This window comes from Arachis hypogaea, chromosome 15 (assembly GCF_003086295.3).
Source record: "Arachis hypogaea cultivar Tifrunner chromosome 15, arahy.Tifrunner.gnm2.J5K5, whole genome shotgun sequence".
In the NCBI taxonomy this organism is placed as follows: Eukaryota; Viridiplantae; Streptophyta; class Magnoliopsida; order Fabales; family Fabaceae; genus Arachis; species Arachis hypogaea.
The window spans coordinates 84771944-84786943 of NC_092050.1; the positions used below are offsets into that span (position 1 = coordinate 84771944).

The window sequence follows — 15000 nt, forward strand, 5'->3', positions numbered from 1 at the left end:
AACAAACCACAAAGCTCTCCCCAAAGAACACCAAGCACCAAGTGAGCACTACACTTACTCCCTGGGAATCAAGACACAAAACTCAGCTCACTTTGTGAGCTGAGCACAATATGATGCCAAGGAATAAAGAAAGGAAGACCAAGCTCAGCTCACAAGGTGAGCATTATCGAGAGCGCTAAAGGCAAAATTCAAAGAAAATGATTTGCAAATGGATGCTCCAAGGCTTGAACTCATGACCAAGGGGGATGGGAGAGGCGCTACTCACTAAGGAAAATAAGCAAAAAATGGCCAAATGCACTCCTCACGGTTCGAACTCAAGGAAAAGCTCCAGCGCATGCTTCCTCCAAGTTTCGAACCAAGGACCCTTCCTTGGATGCACCAAAGCTCAGCTCACAAAGTGAGCTGAGCGCTATCCATGGGCACATGCAACACATCTTGACACGGCCAGGAAAAGAGTGGAGCGCGCATGACACGGTCCTGGGCAGCACAAGGCGTGCACAATTTGGCACCAAGACACTAGCGCTCAGCTCACAAAGTGAGCTGAGCTCTCCCCTGATGCTTCCCAATCAGCAAGACACGCTATGCAAAGCACAAAGCTCAGCTCACTTTGTGAGCTGAGCATTCCCCTGGGAGATGCATTTGGGCTGAAATTGAAATTTAAAATTCCAACTTACTTCATTCCTTCACCAAATCAAAGGCCCATCCAAATTCCAATATCCAAGAATAGAAAGTGTATAAATAGGAGTCAGTTTGATGTAATTAGGACCTTTTTCTTTTACCTTAGAACCTCTAGACTTCATTTTGAATTTTCCCTTTTTACTTGCATTTTAATTCTGTGCTTTTTGAATTTCTGAGAGAACTTGGAAGGAGAATTGATCTCTCTTCTTCTTGGTTCTTGTTTGAGCACTCTTTTATTTCCTTGCTTTGGATCTTGGGTAGAGAATTGAAGAACTTCTGTTTCAATCTCACCTTGGGATCTTGTTTGTTTTCTTTCTACATAATTGAATTTGAATTTCTGTTTACTGCTTCTTCATCTACTTTGCTTCTGCAATTTACTTTTCTTTACTTCTTTTGCAATTTCTCTTGTTGGATCTAGGAAGGGAGTGAGATCTAGATTTGTTTTCTAGTCTCTTTGATTTCCTGAGATCTTCAACACCTTTTAGAATTGCTGCAACTTAAGCACTGCTTTCCAATTCTTTAAATTCTCAAGTCATTTTACTTTTCTGATAAGATCTACTTCACTGCACTTAAATTTTCTCTTTTATGTTTAATGCAATTTAGTTGTTCTTGTTCAAATTCTGCTATCCTAATTTCCAATTCCTTTTATGATTCAAGCAATTTACATTTCTTGCACTTTAAGCTTCAGCCATTTACATTTCTTGCAATCTAAGTTTCTGCAATTTACATTACTTGCACTTTAAGAATATGCTTCTTTACTTTCCTGCTCTTTAATTTACTGCACTTTACCCCTCCCCCTTTACTTTCCAAGCAAATTTAGTTTCTGCAAGTTACAATCACTCAACCAAATCTTGATTTGCTTGACTAAATCAACCACTAAACAAAAATTTCTCAATCCTTCAATCCCTGTGGGATCGACCTCACTCATGTGAGTTATTATTACTTGATGCGACCCGGTACACTTGCCGATGAGTTTTGTGTTGGATCGTTTTCCACACATCACCAGGTGCCTCATTAAAAAACCTTTTCAGGAAAAAGAGCGCATCCACTGGTGAGATCCTTTACTCTTTCTAACTGTAGTACCTTCTTAGGTTGCAGGCATGCCATGACCATGGAAGCTCCCGTCCGTCGAGTTCGGATATTCTGTAGTAGCCCTTCCCGAGTACTTCTGTGACCCGGTATGGTCCTTTCCAATTGGCTGCCAGTTTTCCTTCTCCGGGTCGGGTTGTTCCTATGTCGTTTCGGATTAAGATGAGATCGTTCTCAGCGAAACTCCTTGGTACTACATTTTGGTTGTATCTGGATGCCATTCGACGTTTTAGCGCTTCTTCCCTGATCCGAGCTCTTTCCTGGATCTCAGGCAGTAGGTCGAGTTCTTCCCTCTGAAGTTGGGGGTTTGCTCCCTCATTATAATGGACTGCCCTGTGCGATCCTTCCTCAATTTCTACTAGAATCATTACCTCCGTTCCGTATGTTAACCGAAATGGAGATTCCTTTGTGGTAGAATGTGGCGTCGTTTGATAGGCCCATAGGACTTGTGGAAGCTCCTCTGCCCAAGCTCCCTTTGCATCTTGTAGTCGTCGTTTTAACCCTGCTAATATGACTTTATTGGCGGCTTCGGCCTGTCCGTTGGCTTGAGGGTGTTCGACAGAAGTAAACTGGTGCTTTATATTCAAGTCGTATACTAGTTTCCTGAAGCTGGCATCTGTGAATTGGGTGCCATTGTTTGTGGTTATTGAATATGGGACCCCAAATCTTGTGACAATGTTTCTGTATAAAAACTTCCGGCTTCTTTGGGCAGTGGCATTGGCCAAGTGTTCTGCCTCGATCCACTTTGTAAAGTAATCTACCCCTACTATGAGGAATTTAACTTGCCCTGATCCCTGGGGAAAGGGGCCGAGAAGGTCGAGTCCCCATTTTGCAAAAGGCCAAGGTGCGGTTACACTGATGAGTTCTTCTGGTGGGGCAATGTGGAAGTTGGCATGCTTCTGACATGGTGGATATGTCTTTACGAATTCTGTAGATTCTTTCTGTAGAGTTGGCCAGTAAAACCCTGCCCGGAGTATCTTTTTGGCAAGAGCCCTTGCTCCGAGATGACTGCCGCAGATGTCGCTGTGTACCACTTCTAGTACTTCCCTGGTGTGGGAGGTCGGCACGCACTTTAGTAATGGTACCGATATCCCTCTTTTGTGCAAGGTGTTATTTATAACGGTGTAGTATTGTGCTTCCCTTTTTAGCTTTTTTGCTTCCTTTTCTTCTGCGGGGAGTGTTCCTGACTTGAGGTAGTTGATTATGGGGATCATCCAGTCTTGGTCCTGGTCTGTTATGTTTAGGACTTTTTCTATTTCCGAGATTGATGGGTTCTGTAGCATTTCCTGGATGAGGCTTCTATTATTGCCTCCTGGTTTGGTGCTAGCCAGCTTTGAGAGTGCGTCAGCTCGAGCATTTTGCTCGCGGGGTATGTGGCAGATCTTGTATTCCCTGAATTGTTCGAGCTGTTGCTTGGTTTTATCCAGGTATCTTTTCATGATGGGATCTTTGGCTTGGTAGCTCCCTGCTATCTGTGACGTGACTACTTGTGAATCACTATAGATGTTGAGTTTTCGCACTCCCACTTCTTCAGCCAGTTTCAAGCCAGCTAGCAACGCTTCGTATTCCGCCTGGTTATTTGAAGCCGAGAATCCAAACATGAGGGAAAGCTCAACGTGGGCTCCCTGGTTGCTTTCTATTATCACTCCTGCGCCACTTCCTGTTTTGTTTGAAGATCCATCCACATACAAATTCCACTCTATGGGGGCCTCTAGGGTATCTGTGAACTCGGTGATAAAATCGGCTAGGTATTGTGATTTGATGGCGGTCCGAGCTTCATATTGAAGGTCGAATTCTGACAGCTCGACTGCCCATTGTAGAATTCTACCGGCTAAATCCGTTTTCTGTAGTATTCCTTTTAAGGGCTGATTAGTTCAAACTTTGATGGTGTGAGCCTGGAAGTAGGGGCGGAGTCATCGAGATGTTAAAACGAGAGTGTAGGCAAATTTTTCTATTTTCTGATAGTTCAGCTCAGATCCCTGTAGTGCTTTGCTAATGAAGTAGATGGGTTGTTGCCCGTTTTCGCTTTCTCGGATCAATGCTGATGCTACTGCCTTTTCTCCTGCTACAAGATATAGTATGAGTGGTTCTCCTTCTTGAGGTCGGGATAGGATAGGTGGCTGTCCTAAGAACTTCTTAAAGTCTTGGAACGCTTGTTCGCATTTTGTCGTCCATTCGAACTGTTTTCCTTTTCTTAAAGTTGCATAGAAGGGGAGAGATCTTATTGCAACTCCTGCTAAGAATCGTGATAGGGCGGCCAGCCTCCCGTTGAGTTGCTGTACTTCTTTTATGCAGGTTGGGCTCTTCATGTTCAATATGGCCTGGCATTTATCTGGGTTTGCTTCAATTCCCCGTTGTGTGAGCATGAAGCCTAAGAATTTTCCTGCTTCTACCGCGAAGGTGCATTTAGCTGGATTGAGTCGCATACCATGTTTCCTGATGGTGTCGAATACTTGGGCTAGGTCGGTCAACAGTGTCTGTTCGCTTTTCGTTTTAATTAGCATGTCGTCCACATAAACTTCCATAATTTTCCCGATGTGCTCCGAGAAGACTTTATTCATCAATCTTTGATAAGTGGCTCCTGCGTTCTTAAGGCCGAAAGGCATTACAATGTAGCAGTAGTTTGCCTTTGGTGTTAAGAACGAAGTCTTTTCCTGGTCCGGTGGGTACATGGGGATTTGGTTGTATCCCGAATACGCATCCATAAACGAGAGATATTTCTACCCAGAGGAAGCGTCTACCAGGGCGTCGATACTCGGGAGTGGGTATGGATCTTTTGGGCAAGCTTTGTTGAGATCCGTATAATCGGTGCACATTCGCCAATTCCCGTTTGACTTCTTCACTAAGACAACGTTGGCTAGCCATAGTGGGTATTTGACTTCTCTTATAAATCCAGCTTCCAATAGTGCCTACACTTGCTCTTCCACAGCCTGGGATCGCTCTGGCCCAAGCTTTCTTCGTCTCTGTTGTACTGGTCGAGATCCTGGATAGACTACCAACTTGTGACACATTAGCTTAGGGTCTATATCTGGCATGTCTGCGGCTTTCCATGCAAACAGGTCGGCATTATCTCGCAAAAATTGTATTAGCAGTTCTTTTAGATCTCCTTTGAGGATTGTGCCGATATTAGTTATTTTTTCCGAGGTGTCTCCGATCTGAATTTTTTCTATCTCACCCTCTGGTTGGGGACGGAACTCCTTTCGTCGTTGAACTCTGCCCAGTTCAATTGTGTGGAACTCTTCTCTTTTGCCTCTGAGGTTGAGGCTCTCGTTGTAACAGCGACGCGCCATCCTCTGGTCTGCTTTTATTGTAGCTATTCCTTTTGGAGTTGGGAATTTAATGCACAGGTGTGGGGTCGAGACTATTGCTCCGAGTTGGTTGAGCGTGGTCCGACCTATGAGAGCGTTGTAGGCTGAGCTTACGTCGACTACAATGTAGTCTATTTTGAGAGTTCTTGATTGGTCTCCTTTTCCAAAGATTGTATGCAGTGGTATGTATCCTAGTGGTCGAACCGGAGTATCTCCTAACCCGAACAAACTGTTTGGATATGCTTTAAGTTCTTTTTCTTCTAAGCCGAGCTTATCGAAGGCTGTTTTGAATAAGATGACGGCAGAACTCCCTTGGTCTATTATTGTCCGGTGTAAATTGGCGTTTGCCAAGATGACGGTGACAACCATGGGATCGTTGTGTCCGGTAATGATACCGGCTGCATCCTCTTTAGTAAATGTTATTGCTGGGATGCTGAGTGCTTCTCCCTCTCCTTCGACATGGTATATCTCTTTGAGGTATCTCTTACGAGAGGATTTGGAGATTCCTCCTGCTGCGAAACCGCCATGTATCATATGGACGTGTCTTTCTGGCGTCCGAGGTGATCGTTCTGTTTGTTCGGTATCATTATCCCTTCGTCTCTTTCTTTGCTCGTCATCTCGGGTGGCCAGGAATCTATCTAGTTTTCCTTCCCTTACCAATTTTTCTATTATGTTTTTTAAATCGAAGCATTCGTTAGTGGAGTGTCCCCGGACCCGATGATATTCACAATACTCTTTTCGGTTTCCTCCTCCCTTTTTGCCTTTAAGTGGCCGAGCTGGGGGGATTCTTTCCGTGTGGCAGACTTCTTTATATATTTCGACCAGTGATGCCCTAAGAGGAGTGTAGTTATGATACTTCTTAATTTTCTCTCCTTGTCTATCGTCTTTTCTTTTGGATTCTTTGTCTCTGTCACGGTAGGAAGCTCCCGATTTTGAGGACTCTCCCAGACGAGCGTTTTCTTCCATATTGATATATTTTTCTGCTCTCTCCTGAACTTCGTTGAGGGTAGTCGGGTACTTTTTTGATATAGATTGGCTGAAAGGTCCCTCTCGTAGGCCGTTGATGAATCCCATGATTGCGGCTTCCGTGGGTAAATGTTGTATGTCCATGCATGTTTTGTTGAATCTTTCCATGTAGTTGCGAAGGCTCTCCCGATCTCCTTGTTTGATTCCTAATAAACTGGGGGCGTGCTTAGCTTTATCCTTTTGAATGGAAAATCTGGCTAAGAACTTCTTAGCTAAGTCATCGAAACTTGAGATGGATTTTGGGGGTAAGTTGTCGAACCACCGCATAGCTGTCTTTGTCAGAGTTGTTGGGAAGGCTTTACAGCGAATGGCGTCTGGGGCGTCAGTAAGATACATTCTGCTTCTGAAGTTACTGAGATGGTGGTTAGGATCCGTGGTGCCGTCATATAGAGCCATATCCGGGAGTTTGAAGTCTTTTGGAATTTCGGTTTTCATGATTTCCCTAGTGAAGGGGTATTGTTCTTTGTGTGAATTCTCTTCGAGATTAGCGCGAGGGGCTTTTGATTTGAGATCGGCTTCCAATTGCTGCAGTTTTTCTTCCAACTCCCGACGTCGCCGCATCTCTCTTTGTAGATCCCTTCCGATTTCCCTGGGTTTCTTTTTCCAGTTGTTTTAGGCGATCTAGGAGTACTTCTATGGCCCCTGAATTTGGCGAGTCTTTGTCTTTGTTGGTCTCCAGAGCGTCTTGTAGCGTAACGTTCGCGTTTTTGTGCGGTGTTCGATCCTCCAGACCTGAATCGTGATCGTTGTCATGGTTGTCCGCCATGGTAATGGGATGACTTCCAGGTTCCCCGGCAACGGCGCCAATGTTCCGAGGGTTACCTGATTTTGTAGGTCGATCTCGGTCGAGATCTTAGGGGCTAGTCGGAACCTGAGATGTCCGGTTCGTGAATGGCGCCGGTACTGATGCGTCCGACTTGTTGGACCGGTTGTGCTGCTGATCCTTTATCACCGAAGGGTGGGGGGTACCTGCAAGAGACTCCGATGCTTAAGTTAGCATGGGTATTAAACAAGTTTTTATGTAGAATCAGAGTATGAGTTATACCTGGGTGCTCCAGTGTATTTATAGTAGTTGTAGAGTGACCTTTCTAGATAAGATAAGTTAGTTATCTTATCTTATCTTTATCTTTGAGTTGAGGTCAGCTTATCTTTAAGGGAACCGCCCTTATCTCTTATAGGCTTGGACGGCCTTTGGACTTGGGTCGTGTTCCTCTACTTGGGCCCTTTTATGGGCTTTCCTGTCAACTTGGCCGATTTTTTTTAGAAGAAGTCGGTCCGCTTGACCTGAAGAGGTCGGTCGCTTTGTCGTCGATCATCCCAGGTCGGATAACTCGACCTAGGGTATGAACAGTCTTCTAGCCCGAATAGGTTGTTCAGATATGCTCTGAGTTCCTTTTCCTCTAGGCCGAGTTTGTCAAAGGCGGTTTTGAACAGTATGTCAGCCGAGCTTCCCTGGTCCACCAGTGTACGGTGGAGATTAGCATTGGCCAATATGATAGTGATGACCATGGGATCATCATGTCCCGAGATGACGCCAGCTGCGTCCTCTTTGGCGAAGGTGATAGTGGGGAGGTCGGGTGCTCCTATGCCTCCCTCGACATGATATACTTCTTTCAGATGTCTTTTGCGAGATGATTTGGAAATTCCTCCTCCCGCAAATCCTCCGCGTATCACGTGGACATGTCTATCCGGGATACGAGCTTGTCGTTCAGTTCGTCTGACCTCTTTGTTCCTTCTTCTTTTTCTTGGCTAATCTGTTTTACTGCCTAGGTATCGATTTAGTCTCCCCTCTCTCACTAATTTTTCTATGACATTCTTCAAATCGAAGCAATCGTTGGTGGGATGTCCATAGATTCGATGGTATTCACAGTATTCTGTCCGATTTCCTCCTCCTTTCTTGCTTTTGAGTGGGTGAGGTGGGGGTATCTTTTCAGTGTGGCATATTTCTCGATAGATATCTACAAGAGACACCCGAAGAGGTGTGTAATTATGGAATTTTTTGATCTTTTCCCCATGCTGATCTTCTTTTTTCTTGGACTCTTTATCCTTATCTCGGGAGGAGTAGGAGAATCCAGACTTTGAGGTCTCTCCTAGTCAGGAGTTTTCCTCCATGTTGATGTACTTTTCTGCTCGCTCTTGCACTTCATTCAGAGATGTGGGATGTTTTTTTGATATGGAGTGACTAAAAGGTCCCTCTCACAAGCCATTGATGAGACACATAATGGCTGTTTCTATTGGTAGACTTTGTATGTCCAGACCTACTTTGTTGAATCTTTCCATGTAGCTATGAAGACTTTCCCGATCTCTTTGCTTGATCCCTAATAGGCTTGGGAGTGTGTTTTTATCTTTCTGGATGGAGAATATGGCTAGAAACTTCTTGGCTAAGTCGTTAAAGCTTGAGATGGACCTAGGGGGCAGATTGTCGAACCATTTAATTGGTGTCTTTGTCAAGGTGGTCGGGAAGGCTTTGCATCGAATTACGTCTGAGGCATCGGTGAGATACATTCTACTTCTGAAATTACTGAGATGATGGTTGGGGTCTGATGTACCATTGTATGGGTCATGTCAAGTGGTTTGAAGTCTTTTGGTATTTTGGCTTTCATGATCTCCTTGTTAAATGGGTCTTGGTCTTTGGGGGAGTTATTTTCGTGGCTGGATCGAGTAGTTTTAGCTTTGAGATCGGCTTCAAGCTTTAGGAGCTTGTCTTCTAACTCTCGACATCGCCTAGCTTCCCTTCGCAGGTCTCTCTCGGCTTCACGTTGATATTCGACTTCTTTTTCGAGTTGTTTTAATCGATCTTAAAGTGCCTCCATGACTCCTGTATTTGGCGAGTTTTTATCTTTGTTAGGCTGAGAAGTATCATCTAGCGTGACCTTCGCGTTCTTGTGTGGTGTTCTGTTCTCCAAATCAGACTTGTGGTCGTTGTCAAGGTTGTCCACCATGATGATGGGATGACTTCCAGGTTCCCCGGCAACGGCGCCAATGTTCCGAGGGTTACCTGAAACTGTAGGTCGATCTCGGACGAGATCTTCAGTGCTGGTCAGAGATGGTGTATCCGACTTGTGGGTGGTGGCCGGCGCTGCCACGTCCGACTTGTTGGACAGGTAATGCTGCTAATCCTTTGTCACCGGAGGGTGGTAGTACCTGCAAGGGACTCCGATGCTTAAGTTAGCAAGGGTATTAAGCAGGTATTTTATAGAATCAGAGTATGAGTTATACCTGGGTGCTCCAGTGTATTTATAATGTTTTTAGAGTGATCTTTCTGGGGATAAGATAGTTATCTTATCTTTGAGTGAAGTCATCTTTATCTTCAAGGGAACTGCCCTTGTCCTTCAAGGCTTGGGCTGCCTTTGGATTTGGGTCGCATTCCTCTATTTTTAGCCTGCTTTGGGCCTCTATTCTCGATTTGGCCGACTTCTTTGAGAAGAGATCGGAAATTCCAGACCTGAACAGGTCGGTCGCTTTGTCTTCAAACAGCCCGGGTCGTACACTCGACCCAGGATATGAACAGTACCCATGTCTAAGGAAGAAAGAAAGAGGAAGAATGTGAAATATAGATAACTAAAACCGGAAGGGAGAAAACTCTAAGTGATAATGAATGCCAAGCAGAAGATAATAGCTTAAATACATGGTAGCTACAACATGTAGGTAAGACATCAATTAAGAGCACATAGGCAATTCATACTAATCAGATGCAAGAGAGTAAAAGCATGCAAGTAATAGGCATGAGAAGCATAACTCAAGCATCAATAATTAAACGTACCAAATAAAAGAGCACGTAGATGATGACAATTGTGAATGATAATCCCAATACATGCGGAGTACAAGTGTTGTGAAAAAGGGGCATTAAAGTATAAGAGTAAGACAAAATAGAATTCAAAATGCCATAATAGCCTTTTCACAAACACGTGGTGTGCAAGTCAAAATAGGAATAAAAATAATATAATCCAAATGTATATGAGAGCCAAAATTAAATGTCAATTGTCAAATCACTCCTCATAATAATCACAAGCTCAAGAATAATAAGGTAATACCCAAATAAACTCCAATACCAACATAAGAATGCATGAAAAAAAAAAAAAGAAACCATGGATAATTAAGCAAAAAGAAAAATTGAGAAGAAAGAAAAATAATTAAATGCAATAAAGAAAGGGTAGATGGGAGGAAAAAAAAACCTAATGGGGAAGATGAAGAAGGGAAGAAGAAAAGAGTGGATAATAAGAAAGAATAAGGAAGAAAGGAGGAAGAAGAGAGAAGAAATAAGAAGGATTGGAAAAGAATTAGGATTGGGGGAGAAGAGAATTGAAATTAGGCGGTGAATGGGTTTAATTGGGCGTCGCATCTGACGCGTACGCGTACAGCACGGGCACGCGTGGGTCGCGCTAATTTGAAGCCACGCGTAAGCGTTAGGGACGCGTACGCGTGATTTGGGTTGTGCAAATGGCGTGAAGGTAGCCCTGCACACGCACAACTCTCTGATTGATACGCATTATAGGAAAACAACACGCACGCATCAGAGACGCGTATGCATGAGGGGGCTTGTGCTCCCAGCACAGTTCCAGCCCCACACCAACATAACTCTCTGGCCAAACACCCATTGATGCCGATTTCCCTATCCACGTGTACGCGTTCTTGACGCGTACGCGTGGAGTGCCACGTTTGCAAATGATGCGCACGCATCATGGACGCGTACGCGTGATCTTGATTGTGCGTAACGCACACTTCTTGCGCCATTCCCGCGCACCTCTCTGTTCAATTCTTCTTTTTCTCGTAAGCACATATGACGCATATGAGTGGTGGACGCCCGCGCGTCTTATCCTTTTTTTTATTATATAGAATGCAAAATGCAGAATGCAGATGAATATGCAGAAATTATGAATGACTACTGTGGAAAACAAAAGAAAATAAAACTAAGAATGAAAAGGAATGATCATACCATGGTGGGTTGTCTCCCACCTAGCACTTTGCTTTTACGTCTTTAAGTTGGACGGTTCACAAGCTCAGTCTGCTTCTGTTGGTGGATCCTCCAAGAGGAAGACCTCTAGCTCTTTATTATCCTTCATCTTCTCACCATGATACAGCTTTAAGCGATGTCCATTGACCTTGATGAATTTGGAACTTGAAGGGTGACTCAGGTGGAAGACTCCGTATTGCTCTACCTTTTCTACTCTATAGGGGCCTTCCCACCTTGTTCTCAGCTTGCCTGGCATGAGCATTAATGCCAGGGCATCTTAGGCTAGTTTCACTATCCTTTTTCCTTGATTTTAATAGGTTTTATGCACTTTCTTGAGCTATAAGTAAGCAAATTGGGTAGAAATTTATGTATGCCTAGATTCATTCAACCGTGAGTAATTTGATGCAATTTCATGATGATTCATGCTATGATTACTTGTATGCTAAGAATGATTAGAATTCTCATGACTTTAGCAAGGCTTTGATGCATTTATTGCATGATGATAGGTGAAGGAAAGCATGGAGGAAGGTTGAAGAATGAGCATGGAAAAGATGAAGAGGAAGCAACGTTGGTGGCCAAGTTAGACCACCAATGTTGCCTCAAACGATGGAAGAGAAGCAGAGCAATTCTCTGTAAAGTGTGCTGATGCTCATGTTAGAGGTAGCGTTGGACATCCAATGTTACATATAACGTTGTGAGAAAATGATCAATTATGGGGCTGAAGGATTTTTGAGTGACATGTACACGTGAAAAAGCAAAATTTTCGAATCCACGCATGAGCATGAGTCACGCGCACGTGTGGAAGCGCGTGAGTCATGCGTATGCGTCATTACACGAATGTTGGAGTCCAACGTTACCTCAAATGCTAGCCTCCAACGTCCGTGATAAGGAACCCAGACTTTGGATTTGAAAAAATTGAATCGACGTGTATGCGTCAGTGATGCATACGCGTGGATGGGAAAAAGGGCGATTCACACGTAAGCGTGGAGTACGCAGCCGCGTTAAAATTCCAACGTCCCCTGCGTGGTTTTAAAGCTGTAAAATGAAATCTTTGCATCTACGTGCACGCATGCAGCACGCGTACGCGTGGATGAGAATTTTTGCCCCTTGTGCGCAAATGCGCAAAGCACGCGTACGCGTGGATTGCAGAACGTTGGCCCTCCAACGTTGAGTCAAACACCAATGATAGCAAAGTATCTGATTTTTCTGGTTTTTTTCTGAATAGCATTTGAGTCAACGTTGACCATCAAATGTTGACTCCAACGTGAAGCATCAGACTCTGCAATTCAAACCAATCTCTTCTCAATAGCAAGGGAAACCAATTGGAGCCAGTTTCAACCCAATTCCATCAACGCCAAAAGCCCAATTTAGAGATTGAATATCAATGGAAGAGAGTGTATAAATAGCTTAGAATTTAAGTTGAAAAGAACCTTTGGACCTTTTTTGGGGCTTTTTCACTTTTGAGTTCAATTTAGCTTTCTACAATTCTTTAATTTTCAGCAATGTCTCTTTCAATTGTAATTCAGATTTTGAGAGCTATGAACAACTAAATCCCTTTTATTGGGTTAGGGAGCTCTATTGTAATTCAATGGATAAATATTAGTTTCATTCTTCTTCTTCCTTCTTTTACTCAATGAATCCCCATCTCTGATCTACCCGTTCTATTTACCTTTTACTCTTTAATTTCATGCTAATTTCCATTCCCATTTAATTTCTTGCAATTTAAGTTTCAGCCATTTTAATTTCAGCAATTCAATTTCTGTTCATTTACTTTCTTGTAATTTAACTTCCCGCCAATTTACATTCAGCAATTCTCAACCAAATCTGATTTCGCTCAACTAGTATAATTCTCCAATTAACATTTCTCAATCTACCAATCCCTGTGGGATTCAACCTCGCTCTACAATGAGTTTTTACTTGACGACAATCCGGTGCACTTGCCGGAAGGAAATTTGTTGAGAGACAAATTTTCGTGAATCAAGTTTATGGCGCCGTTGCCAGGGATTGGTTTTGTATTGACAATTACTAAATTTAAGGATAACTAGATTGAGCACTTTACTTTTCCTTTTGATTAATTGAATTTTAATTCCAGTTGTTCAGTTTACTCTCTGCAATTTTCTATTAGTTATTTCTCTTTAATTTTTCCTTACTTCATTAGTTTCCAGCAACCTAACCTACTAACTATTTGATAAATTGCTCTAACCAAGCTAACTATACTCTGTTTTAGTAGACTCTACACTTGCTGTTTCTTGTACTTGCTCATTGTATGACAGGTAGGAGAAAGGAAACCTCAACCTCATTTGATAATGAACCGAAAAGAAGTTTCCTGAGATTATGGAGGAAGGCAAGAGGAAAAAGAGTTGTTGGTGCAGAAGAAGAGGAGGAATACTTTGATATAACTATGGAGGATGATATGGAAAACCATCATGAAGGTGAGGTGAACAATCATGCCAGAAGTGGTGGAGCTAACCCTGCTGGACAAGAGAGGAGAGTTCTTAGATCATACATCAATCCAAATCCAGGAAATTGCGGCAGCAGCATTCAAATGCCAACTATCCATGCTAATAATTTTGAATTGAAGCCTCAGCTCATAACGCTTGTCCAGAACAATTGCTCTTTCGGAGGAAGTGCCTGAGAGGACCCTAATGAGCATCTCACTAAATTCCAAAGGATATGTGACACGGTTAAATCTAATGGTGTTCATCCTGACACCTATAGATTGCTACTGTTTCTATTCTCTTTGAGGGACAAAGCATCAAAATGGTTTGAATCATTCTCCAAGGAAAGCTTGACCACTTGGGAAGATGTAATGAACAGATTCTTAACAAGGTTCTACCCTCCACAAAGAGTAAACAGGCTAAGAACTGAAGTGCAGACATTCAGACAGTAGGATGGTGAAATTCTTTATGAAGCCTGGGAGAGATTCAAAGACTTGACAAAGAAATGTCCCCCTGATATGTTTAATGAGTGGGTGGAAATCCACATCTTTTATGAAGGGCTGAATTGTGAATCAAGGAAGGCTGTTGACCACTCATCTGGAGGTTCTCTAAACAAGAAGAAGACCATTGAAGAGGCTATTGATGTTATAGAGACAGTGGCTGACAATGAGTACTTTTATGCCTCAGATAGGAGCAACAACAGGGGAGTCTTGGAACTAAACCATATGGATGCAATCCTGGCCCATAACAAGATGATCACCAAGCAACTGGCTGAATTGACCAAGCAAATAGAGAAAACTCAGGTTGCAGCTATCCACCCTCAACCATCACCTCAAGAAGAATTGGAGACAGAAGAAGGAGTTAACTAGGAGGAAGCTAATTTCCTTGGAAATTTATCTAGGCAAGCTAATGATCCATACTCTAAAACCTATAACTCTGGTTGGAAGAACCACCCAAACTTTGGGTGGGGGAACCAACAAAGCCAAGGCCAAGAACACAGACCCCATAACCCAAACCAGTATAACAACTCCACTCACCAAAACTCCAACCAAAAACCATACTAGACCACACAAAACACTTACTCACAGCCACCATACCAAAGCCACAACAACTACTCTAAACACCCAAATTCCAACCAACCATCACCACATGATGATAACATAATGGCCAAAGTAAAAGCTATGCTTGCAAACTTGTGCAAGGAGATTAAAGACATGAAGAAATTCCAAGAGGAAGTAACATCCAATCTGCAAAATCAAGATGCTACGACTCAGAAACTTGAGGCATAAATTGGATACTTATCCAAGCAAGCTCGTGGCCATGGTTCAAGTAATGCCACCAAAATAACTTCAAGAGAGGAATGCAAAGCTATTACCCTCAGAAGTAGAAGGGAATTGGCCGAGAATTCAAAGGAGATTCAAGAGGAGAAAACAGAGGGTAGTTTAGATGACAAGGAAAAAGCACAAGAACCTGCTCCCACTCCATCAAAAGAGAAAGAAGTTCTAAG

At 43.2% G+C, this 15000-nt stretch overlaps 1 non-coding gene across 1 annotated transcript; it reads right to left on the minus strand.

The window, feature by feature from the left end:
- Nucleotides 1-13909: 13909 nt before the first annotated feature.
- Nucleotides 13910-14017, minus strand: LOC112752922 (small nucleolar RNA R71). Its single transcript, XR_003177331.1, has one exon. It is a non-coding gene; the product is annotated as a small nucleolar RNA R71 (small nucleolar RNA).
- Nucleotides 14018-15000: the final 983 nt, after the last annotated feature.